The following is a 13135-nucleotide window of genomic DNA, read 5'->3' as shown; positions in this document are numbered from 1 at the left end:
TAATCCCTGTTCTGTCATTATGTTCTTTATTTGGTCGGAATTATTTGTTGCTGAGAGGTCAAGTACGTTTTTGCAACCATTTACACTTCGGGTGGGTTCCTGAACTAGATGTTCAAAATAATTTTCTGAGAAAGCTTTAGGTACGATGTTTTATGCCTACTACCGACTTTAAACATGTATTTTCGCCAACACGTCGAAAGTAAATTGAAATCACCACCAACTATAATTGTATGAGTGCAGTACCTATTTGAAATGAAACTTCAAGTTTTCTTTAAACTGTTCAGCAACTGTATCATCTGAGTGGGGGGGAAGGGGTGGGGGGTTCGGTGGACGGAACCAATTATTAATTTATTCCGGTCGTTTAGTGTAACCTCTACCCATACTGTCTCACACGTACTATCTACTTCAATTTCACTACAAGGTAAACAACTCCTGACAGTAATAAACACTTCGCTAGTAACTGCATTTAATCTACCCTTTCTGAACAGAGTTAGGTCCTTCATAAAAATACCAGTAGAGCTTATTGCTGGCTTTAGCCATCTTTCTGTATCTACAACGAATTGTAATTCAGTGTTTTCTATTAGCGCTTGGAACTCTGGTTCGTTTCCAACACAGCTTCGACAGTTCTCAACTACAGTATTAATTGTGGATATGTTTATTCTTTTCCTGCGATCGTCCTGCACCCTTTGAAAATGAAGCACTTTCTGCACATTCCCGAGACCCTCTAATCTAAAAAACCAGCCAGTCCCCTCCACACACCGCCTGCTACCCAAGTAGCCGCTTCCGGCGCGTAGTGGACTCCTGACCTATTTAGCGGAACCCGGAAACCCACCACCCTATTATGCAAGTCGAGGAATCTCCAACCTACATGGTTACTGAACCGTCTGAGTCTCTGGATCAGACCCTCCACTCAGCTCTCTAACAAAGTACCACAGTCGGTTCTGTCGACGATACTACAGAAGGTAAGCTCTGTCTTCATTTCACAAGCAAGACTAGCAGTATTTACTACTTCAGCTAGCCGCCCAGAACCAGAGAAAATCTCTTTTGATTCAAACTGCAGAGTGCACACTGGATTCGTTCCCCTACTTCACGGTTATATCTAATAAGAGGCCCCATTATGCTCCTGATATTGGAGCTCCCATGTACCATTAATCCTACCCTCTGTGAATGCCCAGGCTTTGCTGACTTCGTCAGCCACAGACAGAGCCCAAAACCTGTTCATCAGATGGACCGGGAAGGCACTCACATCAGCCTCTCAGAAAGTCTTTTCCTGCCGGCCACACCCTGGAACAACATCCCACTCGACCACGTTTGGGCGATCAATCTCAGTGCGGGCAGTACTCGGAGCGACCACACTAGTGGACCAATCAGGCGACACATGGGTCTTGCTGGATGTCCCTTTGATTGTCCTGTCTGGCTTTCCACAGTGATGCCCATTGGCAACAGCCTCAAGCTGCATGACCGAAGCTGATGCCACCTGGAGCTGTGAGCAAAGGGCCACCAACTTGGCTTGCATCAGAACACAGCAATCACAATTCCTCTCCATACTAAAATTGGCCTAATAAATGTAGTGCATAACATGGAGTTGAATTGTTTATGGCAATCAAGACTAATGTATCCACTATGAGATCGGTAAGTGAGGCTGACATGTGAGCTGAGTTGCCTTTTATGAGCTGTCTCTCACAACATAACTTATTCACATTGGTGGCAAGGTAGTGAATTTGTTGTATTCGACCAGGGACATGTTATAAGTATTTGCACTCTGCATGAATGTCACTAAGACACTGACACACTCCATGCACATTTCTAGGAGTACTTTACAGTCGCAAACGGAACTGAATAGTTCATATGTGGAGGAATTTGCCAAAGAACGACCAATGGACCCTCAGCTTATTGGCGATTCAACAAGGACCCTCAGGTCATACAATGACCCTCACACGTTGCACCAGGACCCTCCGAGTATGCAGGTAGGTCAGTGGGCACACACCTCGACGGATAAACCCAGTTACCATTTTCGTACTTTCTGAGACAGATCATATATGTGTCCTGTTGGTGTTGCACATACTGTTAAGGCAGGTGACAGTCAGGTATGACTTTGGTGGACCTACAATTTCCTCTGCTACAGCTAGGCATAAATATGTGTGTACCTAGTCTTCTTTTCTTCATGTTCTTCAGCTCTTGTAATTCCGTTTTGGTACCTAGGTTTCATATCTTCATATTCTTCTGCTCTTGTTTAGTTGTCTATTATTGCTGGTATTAGGACACAGATGGTTACAGTATGCAGGTTCCTTTGCTTTGTGATCAGGCTATTTTTGGATGCGAGGCGTTGTGTGTGGCTGCTGCAATCCCTTAGGAGTTGGTGCCAGCTAACAGTTGAGGGCACAGATAGTGATTGGCCAGCTAACGAACTCTCAGAAGAATACGAGACATGTGGTCTTCTTCATATGACAAACCTAGCTGTGGTTCAATTACTGACTTTGCTTTTTAGTGCAAGTAGCATTTTGCTGTTTCAGTACTTTGGCACAGGTGTTGGGACAATTTTTAGTTGCAGTTCCCACTTGCTTTCCTGGCGTCTCAACAAGCCCAGCGCGTGTCAGTCCTCCGAAGCTGCCTGCTGTTAGCGGCATGTGTCGGCCAAGTGCCCCTTTTGTAACCCTCAGGGAATCAGCCAGTGTTACCTTGCCGCCTATCGACCTGTGAGACCAGTCTGCGGCGTTTTCCGGCCTTTACTTTCGCAGCCAATGGCTGCCTGATCGCCGTAAATCCTCGCTACTCAGCTTTCTGCGCCCCTCTCCCATGGTTCCGTTCGTCTGCATACGTGTATACGTGTGTGTGTCCCAATGATGAATCACGTGCCTGTACCTTCCAAGACACAGTCCTCCACGATTTGCACTCAATAATGTATAAAATTTTAGAAATCGAAACACTTAAAAACTAATACAACGATACCTGCATAAAAAATGAAATCAAATTTAATCCCCTACAATATTCTCCTGACGAAGTTACAAAATTTAATGTCCACACAACAATGAGGTCCTTCAAGACTTATCAAGGTAGCAGCAAACTGCTACACAATATTACAGAGGTTAGTCAGGACTGTCACTTGTATTTAAGTGGAACAAAGTAAGTACTTCACAAATTCTTAGCGAAATCTGTACCGAAAAAGTGCTACCATGTATAAAAAGATTTAAAATATTCTAATTCCTCAACATCGCCTAAAGTGCTATAACTTATTGGTTGACCTGTTTACACCATGCAAAGAGGAAAGAAAAATACACTGATTAGAGACATACATTTTAGATTTCCCAATACAACTATCTACTGCTGAAGGTGGGATGCCAACGCATGTAGTCTTGAGGTCACCCGCTATCGTGGTTCCTCTGTTGACTTCGGATGTTGTGGTGACAGCATCCGTCAATAGACAAAAATATGCGACTACGCATATTATATGTAAAGGCATGTCCGTGGGTGCCCCTTCCCTCTTTTCTTTCTTGCAAAGATCATAACATCAATGCAATGACACAGCACTAGTATAGTTTAATTTTTCTTTCTTTAATTTTCCTCTTTAATACTTTTCTCAATTCTTGTTTTGATTTTTTTGTTATTCACTCTTGTCCTCACGATACATTTTCCATAATTATCCTTTTTATGGTGCTGCTTCTGTCACATCTCTTCTCCCATACCTGTTTCCCTTTGCTAGTCAAAACGGCCTCATTTAATTTATAAAGTGGTGCCTGGAGAATGCAATCATGTTTTTTACAATTACTGTTCATTAATATGACTGACGTTGTCACAAAATACACTGCATCTGCTTCATGCACTCAGGATTTACACCTACGCAGAACTTCCTTCCTCTCATCAATTGTAAGAACACCATCGCTCTCACTTCACTGAGATCCCACATGTCAACAACATGATTTCCACTTAACGTCCTTTCGTCAAGCCACATCTTCATCCGTAATATAATGGTGCGCTCATACATCTTCGCGCAGACTCGGCCACGTCGTAAATTCCCTCGTCCCATACAAGGCAGGTATCACGCCGCGCATGCGCAGTAGGAAGCCGCTCTGCTGACGGAGCTAATCTACCCAGCGCTCAGTAGCCCGCAATTGCAATTGCCATTACGTATTGTGTTGTAGTTGCTTTTACGAGCGAAAACATGGTTTACGGCAGTGTGAATATTTATTACTAACTGGCGATTGAGTACAGTGTTACGCCGTAATTATCAGTGTATTGAGGTATTTTTTACAGTAAGCTTTGACGTGAAAAACAATGGTTTGTTGCTCATTCGCTAGTTGTACTAGCCACAACAGACAAATAAGTTATTAATTATGTTTCATACATTTTATGAAGACAACGTGACGAAACGAAACTGGATAAATGCTTGTAGACATGCACATTCGTTACCAGTTGATAAGGCTCGTGTCTGCTCAATACACGTTACTGATTCGGATTATGACAGGGATTTGAAAACTGAACTTTTGAATATTCCTTCGAAACGCAAGATTAAGATTGATGCTGTACCATCTCTAAATTTATCATCCTCCGGTACTGATTTAAGGCGTAGTAATGAGCCTAATAATGAGACAAATATTGAGGCACAATAATAAAGCTACGCAAATGCACTTTCTGGCCCTCTCACACCTTCCGCTTTTGTCCCACGAACCGAATGTTCCACAGCAGCTCCAGCACAATGGCTCTACACTGTTAAAGCGCGTCCTTGGAGAAAGTCCACTAGCTTGCGCATCATGTCAGGTGGCTGTTCGTTTGTTAGAACGGTTGTAGGAGTCAACAGCTTGCTGCAGTAGATACACCGATTCCCGTCCGATCACCGAAGTTAAGCGCTTTCGGACGTGGCCGGCTCGTGGATGGGTGACCATCCGGACCGCCATGCGCTGTTGGCATTTTTCGGGGTGCACTCAGCCTCGTGATGCCAATTGAGGAGCTAGTAGTGGCTCCGGTCAAAGAAGACCATCATAACGACCGGGAGAGCGGTGTGCTGACCACACGCCCCTCCTATCCACAACCTCAGCTGCGGATGATACAGCGGTCGAATGGTACCGATGGGCCACTTTGGTCTGAAGACGGAGTGCTATAGGAGTCAACAAGGTGGTGCTATGTGTAAGTTCGTTAATCACATTCTGGAGCTCTTTCAGGAAGATGTCCGATGTGATATGCTTCTTCCCACAGTACAACCTGCGAAGATTCCCTAAATTTTCATCGACCTCCCTGAGGACTTCGAACTGGGATGATAATGTGAAATAAAGGATGGCTTTATCTTATACCTCTTTAAGGTCTTTTTACAGGTCTCAGATCTGTACTGTGGTCCATTGTCCGAAAATATGCAATCGACCAGTCCTACCTCACCTAGGAAGTCTCTGCAGAGGAAGCTACTTATGGTCAAGCCGGTGGTTCTTCGAAGTGGCGTTAGAGTCACAGACCTCTATGTGACTTCAACGATAAGCGTTATGTAGTTGAAACCTCGCTGTGTGGTCGGTAAAGGACACATTAAATCAGTGGCTGCTATTTGTTGCAGTTTCTTTGGGGTAATAGGATAAAGCGGAGCTTGCATTGCCACAGTTGGTCTTAGCTTTCTGGCACTTCTTGCATATGGGCAACACCCACCGGATCCGACTTTCAAGTTTTTGAAATTGCATACCCTCCTGAGCTTCATAGAACATTTTCGAGCCCCGAAATGAGCACATCTCGGGTGTTTGTTTCATACACTCCTGGAAATTGAAATAAGAACACCGTGAATTCATTGTCCCAGGAAGGGGAAACTTTATTGACACATTCCTGGGGTCAGATACATCACATGATCACACTGACAGAACCACAGGCACATAGACACAGGCAACAGAGCATGCACAATGTCGGCACTAGTACAGTGTATATCCACCTTTCGCAGCAATGCAGGCTGCTATTCTCCCATGGAGACGATCGTAGAGATGCTGGATGTAGTCCTGTGGAACGGCTTGCCATGCCATTTCCACCTGGCGCCTCAGTTGGACCAGCGTTCGTGCTGGACGTGCAGACCGCGTGAGACGACGCTTCATCCAGTCCCAAACATGCTCAATGGGGGACAGATCCGGAGATCTTGCTGGCCAGGTTAGTTGGCTTACACCTTCTAGAGCACGTTGGGTGGCACGGGATACATGCGGACGTGCATTGTCCTGTTGGAACAGCAAGTTCCCTTGCCGGTCTAGGAATGGTAGAACGATGGGTTCGATGACGGTTTGGATGTACCGTGCACTATTCAGTGTCCCCTCGACGGTCACCAGTGGTGTACGGCCAGTGTAGGAGATCGCTCCCCATACCATGATGCCGGGTGTTGGCCCTGTGTGCCTCGGTCGTATGCAGTCCTGATTGTGGCGCTCACCTGCACGGCGCCAAACACGCATACGACCATCATTGGCACCAAGGCAGAAGCGACTCTCATCGCTGAAGACGACACGTCTCCATTCGTCCCTCCATTCACGCCTGTCGCGACACCACTGGAGGCGGGCTGCACGATGTTGGGACGTGAGCGGAAGGCGGCCTAGCGGTGTGCGGGACCGTAGCCCAGCTTCATGGAGACGGTTGCGAATGGTCCTCGCCGATACCCCAGGAGCAACAGTGTCCCTAATTTGCTGGGAAGTGGCGGTGCGGTCCCCTACGGCACTGCGTATTAGATTAGGAAATGAGACACTTAAAGTAGTAAAGGAGTTTTGCTATTTAGGGAGTAAAATAACTGAAGATGGTCGAAGTAGAGAGGATATAAAATGTAGACTGGCAATGGCAAGGAAATCGTTTCTGAAGAAGAGAAATTTGTTAACATCGAGTATAGATTTAAGTGTCAGGAAGTCGTTTCTGAAAGTATTTGTATGGAGTGTAGCCATGTATGGAAGTGAAACATGGACGATAACCAGTTTGGACAAGAAGAGAATAGAAGCTTTCGAAATGTGGTGCTACAGAAGAATGCTGAAGATAAGGTGGGTAGATCACGTAACTAATGAGGAGGTACTGAATAGGATTGGGGAGAAGAGAAGTTTGTGGCACAACTTGACTAGAAGAAGGGATCGGTTGGTAGGACATGTTTTGAGGCATCAAGGGATCACAAATTTAGCATTGGAGGGCAGCGTGGAGGGTAAAAATCGTAGAGGGAGACCAAGAGATCAATACACTAAGCAGATTCAGAAGGATGTAGGTTGCAGTAGGTACTGGGAGATGAAGAAGCTTGCACAGGATAGAGTAGCATGGAGAGCTGCATCAAACCAGTCTCAGGACTGAATACCACAACAACACAACAACGTACTATCCTTCTCCCTCTCTTTCAATTTGAGCAAATCGGGATCCTTATCTTGCTCAGTCGAAATATTATAAAGTACTCGAATGCAACGTTTCGCAAATAAAACAATTAAAAGTGCTCTTTCTTTGCTGATTTTTCTGTTATACAGATTGGTGAACGAGATAGGGCATCATCGATGATGTTGGTTGGACCAGGCATGTAAACAGTGGTGAAATCGTACTCCTGAAGGAGTGTGGCTCACCGTGACAATACAAATGTGTCAACTTCGTAGTTAGTAGGAACTCTAATTCTCTGTGGTCCGTGTACATCCTCGTCTTCCGTTCAAAATGGAACTATCTGAGTTTCTTGAAGCCCCATGCAACTGCCAGTGCTTCCAACTCGGTAACAGAGCAGTTCTTTTCACTTTTGGATAACACTCCGCTCCCAAATGCCATCGTTTTATGTATCTTTTGTCCATTTTGCTCATATTCTTGGAAAATCATAACTCTCAAATCATATTTTGCGCTGTCTGTGGCCACACAAAAGTCTTGGGGTGTGTCAGGGTGAGACAGAATGTGTTCTGTTAGAAGTGCTCATTTTAGAGCATTGAACTCGTGGTCCACGCAGTCGTCCCACAACCTTTGTGTTTTCTTTCCCATTAGTTGACAGAGATGCAGAATAGCTAAGATAGGTATGTATATGAATTTTTTGTAGAAATTCACTACTCGAGGAAATTCCCTGTATTGTTTCATGTTGGTCGGCATCACATATTCCGCAACGGCTTTTTGTTTTTGTTTTGTTTTGTTTTAGGGCACAAAACCAACTTAAGTAATACGTGCCCATGTCAGAACAGTAGAACACTAAGACGAAAAAGGAGTTAAAAGCGACTACGTGTTAAGCCCAATCGACGGAAGGGCAGACAACTAAAAACAGGTCCATAAAATAACCATAGAGCCAACGGTTCTTCCCCATACTGCTACGACTGATAAAACGTAAAACGCGGTCGACAGTCCACGCGTCATTCTCTAAAACGGCCGATAACTCAGACGACAAACATAAATTATAACCTAAATGGCTTTTAAAAAAAAAGGGCGTCCCATCAGGAAATGACGAATCGCCAAATGTTGAGGACAATGAGCACAAAGGGGTGCGGGGTCACCATTTAACGAATGACGATGACTAAAAAGGCAGAACTGATACATTCTGCAGATATGATGTGCCCTAAGAAATTTACTCAGCTGCTTCCGAAGCAGGATTCTGTAATGTTGGCAGTCGCCCCATATTCCTTTATTCAACACCGAGCGAGGTGGCGCAGTGGTTAGACACTGGACTCGCATTCGGGAGAACGACGGTTCAATCCCGCGTCCGGCCATCCTGATTTAGGTTTTCCGTGATTTCCCTAATCGCTCCAGGCAAATGCCGGGATGGTTCCTTTCAAAGGGCACGGCCGACTTCCTTCCCCGTCCTTCCCTCATCCGATGAGACCGATGACCTCGCTGTCTGGTCTCCTTCCTCAAACCAACCAACCAATCCTTTATTCAACTCAATTCTACCCCCAGTATTACATTGTGCTTCTTCCAGGATCTTTTAGCGATTATGATGTCACTGTCATGCAATGTGCTTTTTCTTTTAACTCATTGCTCAGAATATTCCCTAGACCTCTAATAAATGTCACAGATGAGATGTTCAATCCGAAAGTTAGTCTTTTGAATTCAAAACACCTTGCAAACGCTATGTATGCAACCTAGTTGCGGCAAGCTGGGTCGATCTCGATCTGCCAAAAGCTCAACCGCCAATCCAGTGAGGAGAATACTGACACGCCATGGAACTTCTGTAATAATTTCTCTAATCTCTCTAGTTTGTCTAGCTCTGAAACGATAATAGTTTTAGCACCAACCAGATGCTACTGTCCTTTTGGTCCATCATCCTCAACGGGCTATTACATTCAGACTTGGCTGCTTTGATAACTCCATCTTCCATCATTTTCTGCAGCTCGAGAAATACTTTTGCACGGTAAGACCAGAAGATGGCATAGGGTGGTACTTAAAAGGTTTATGTTTCTTTACTTTACATTTATACTGATAACCCTTGACGGACCTTAGTATCAGCAAGAAAACCTTTCCATTATCCCTCACTGCAAGGTTCAACCGTTGCCTATCTGTATCCTCGATGTTATCCAAGTTTTTCAGTTTAGCATCTACACTCCTGGAAATGGAAAAAAGAACACATTGACACCGGTGTGTCAGACCCACTATACTTGCTCCGGACACTGCGAGAGGGCTGTACAAGCAATGATCACACGCACGGCACAGCGGACACACCAGGAACCGCGGTGTTGGCCGTCGAATGGGGCTAGCTGCGCAGCATTTGTGCACCGCCGCCGTCAGTGTCAGCCAGTTTGCCGTGGCATACGGAGCTCCATCGCAGTCTTTAACACTGGTAGCATGCCGCGACAGCGTGGACGTGAACCGTATGTGCAGTTGACGGACTTTGAGCGAGGGCGTATAGTGCGCATGCGGGAGGCCGGGTGGACGTACCGCCGAATTGCTCAACACGTGGGGCGTGAGGTCTCCACAGTACATCGATGTTGTCGCCAGTGGTCGGCGGAAGGTGCACGTGCCCGTCGACCTGGGACCGGACCGCAGCGACGCACGGATGCACGCCAAGACCATAGGATCCTACGCAGTGCCGTAGGGGACCGCACCGCCACTTCCCAGCAAATTAGGGACACTGTTGCTCCTGGGGTATCGGCGAGGACCATTCGCAACCGTCTCCATGAAGCTGGGCTATGGTCCCGCACACCGTTAGGCCGTCTTCCGCTCACGCCCCAACATCGTGCAGCCCGCCTCCAGTGGTGTCGCGACAGGCGTGAATGGAGGGACGAATGGAGACGTGTCGTCTTCAGCGATGAGAGTCACTTCTGCCTTGGTGCCAATGATGGTCGTATGCGTGTTTGGCGCTGTGCAGGTGAGCGCCACAATCAGGACTGCATACGACCGAGGCACACAGGGCCAACACCCGGCATCATGGTGTGGGGAGCGATCTCCTACACTGGCCGTACACCACTGGTGATCGTCGAGGGGACACTGAATAGTGCACGGTACATCCAAACCGTCGTCGAACCCATCGTTCTACCATTCCTAGACCGGCAAGGGAACTTGCTGTTCCAACAGGACAATGCACGTCCGCATGTATCCCGTGCCACCCAATGTGCTCTAGAAGGTGTAAGTCAACTACCCTGGCCAGCAAGATCTCTGGATCTGTCCCCCATTGAGCATGTTTGGGACTGGATGAAGCGTCGTTGGCTCTGAGCACTATGGGACTCAACTGCTGTGGTCATAAGTCCCCTACAACTTAGAACTACTTAAACCTAACTAACCTAAGGACAGCACACAACACCCAGCCATCACGAGGCAGAGAAAATCCCTGACCCCGCCGGGAATCGAACCCGGGAACCCGGGCGTGGGAAGCGAGAACGCTACCGCACGACCACGAGATGCGGGAAGCGTCGTCTCACGCGGTCTGCACGTCCAGCACGAACGCTGGTCCAACTGAGGCTCCAGGTGGAAATGGCATGGCAAGCCGTTCCACAGGACTACATCCAGCATCTCTAAGATCGTCTCCATGGGAGAATAGCAGCCTGCATTGCTGCGAAAGGTGGATATACACTGTACTAGTGCCGACATTGTGCATGCTCTGTTGCCTGTGTCTATGTGCCTGTGGTTCTGTCAGTGTGATCATGTGATGTATCTGACCCCAGGAATGTGTCAATAAAGTTTCCCCTTCCTGGGACAATGAATTCACGGTGTTCTTATTTCAATTTCCAGGAGTGTATTTCACAAGAAATTTCCGCTAACTATTGTCTCTCTAATTGACTTCTTTTGTCTAACCAATACTACCTCTTACGTGCCTCGATCTGATCACTGTTGTGATTCATGAACTGCAGTTTCAGGCAGCTTGCCGGAATCTGTGCTTTGATAGCCTGTTCATCAAATCGAATTTTAGCGATACTTGTTTCCCCTAGTGTCAATTTGCCTTGTCCTAGATCAAGTATTGCTCTTTGTTCGGAAAGAAAGTCCATGCCTGTTAATATGTTTGGGGTGACAAATAGACTCGCAGTCAGTTTATGTCCTTGGCATTCGGGTTGTAGATATGCCTGCTGCGATATATCACTGTATTTACCTACCGCTGCCTCTCTTACTTTCGTCTTCTGGATCGCGAGAGTCGGTGGGTGACTCATTGCCGACATATCCCCATAAAGCTGTCTGACATCACCAAGAGATGGCTTCCCATATCGATTATAGCCATGCATGTCATTTCTCCTATTTTTACTGTGAAAATCAGGCAGATTTCCTGTTGTGGTTTATGTTCGTTCTCCTCTGAGAGTGCTTCCCTGATACTTTCACATTCAGTCATTTTAATGCGACTGGCGCAGCCTTCACATTCTTGCTGTCCATTGTTTCCCTGACGCTCGCATCATCCTGGGTTTGGTGGATTTATCTCCACGATTTGAGCCCCGATTTCATTAGCGTTGGGTGGCTGCCACCTCTGCGCAGAACTTTGTTGATTATCACAGCCGTTGTTTACCAAACACCTTGATTTCTGACCTCTGTTATTCCCATTGTTGCCATCTATCCTTCCATACTTCGTGTCTTTCTGCTTCCTTTACTCGCATGCCTGCTGTTCGTTAAATGCAAATCCAGTTCTCTGAGTATTCCTTTAAATACTTCGACATCGTTCCACATTTACCTGCGAGTGTCTGTTCATATGATACTGGTAGTTTCAAGAAATGCAGGTGTATGAGCTCGCCAGGACTGCATGGATCGTCCAAGTATTGGTTCCGTTTGGTCACCTGTTCAAAGAATTGTACGGAGCAGCAGAACCCTGAATTTTCCAACACCGTAGACATCATGAGTTGCTGTTTGAGTTGGTTACGTTTCTCCTTAGACCAGTACTTATCCAGAAATGCGTCACGGTGTTCATGATATGACCTACATGAACTTGCAATATTCCGTATGATCTCTGCAGTGACTCCTTCCATGTGTGCACATACAAAGTCAAGTTTATATATGAGAGGCCAGTGGGGTGGCAAAGACAAATCGAATTGGTCTGTAAAAGTCTTGGGGTGGAGTTGAGAGGTGGCATGAGCCCCCTCTCATATTTCTATCTTACGATTCTCCGGTGAAAAGTTGCTATTCCTTCACACGCGGACTTCCCACGCAGCGTCTCTCGTCACCCGGGTGGTCCGGTGACAGGCGGGCTCTGCTAAGCCGACGAGTGTGAGGAAGTCGAGTGAATGCTTTGCAGACGCCGGCATTGTCAAGAGACACGCCCGCCGGGGCCTGAAGTAGCGGCTGGGCTAGAGGTTCCGTTACTTCGCAGAATCTTAGCGAAAACACTTTCTGGCGGGCTACCAGCGAGGCGTGGGAATGACTTGTGTACCCAGGCAGTTGTGGCGGGAAAATTCCCGCGCTTTCTGCAAAATAGTAACTGTGATTGGCTTGCTCAGGACATAGCTCCGTGACACAGCAAAAATCAGCGCAGAAATTGGCGCCAAGAATCTCCATTGGTGGAATGGTAGTGCTCCGGCAATGGAGTGGAATTTTCCGCCGGTTTTCGAGTTGCTGATTGGAACGTTTAACCACGGCCACTGTCGTGGGGGCGGGAATGTTCTGTGTTCGGCATGTACGGGTGCTCTGGAGTGGTCGGCTCTCGCCTTTCGGTCGAGGACGTCGAAGCAACCAGCCATCGCCTACGGTACGCCAGATCGTGTTCTGGCAGTTAAGAAGATAGTTTGGTAATGTATGTCCGCAGCACCGGCAGATAGGGATTTTGCTAGGTGATAATCAGAGCTCAGCAGAGCGCGCT

This window comes from Schistocerca serialis, chromosome 3 (genome assembly GCF_023864345.2).
Source record: "Schistocerca serialis cubense isolate TAMUIC-IGC-003099 chromosome 3, iqSchSeri2.2, whole genome shotgun sequence".
Taxonomy (NCBI): Eukaryota; Metazoa; Arthropoda; class Insecta; order Orthoptera; family Acrididae; genus Schistocerca; species Schistocerca serialis.
The sequence above is the reverse complement of the archived record's forward strand: the minus strand, read 5'-3'. Positions refer to the sequence as shown.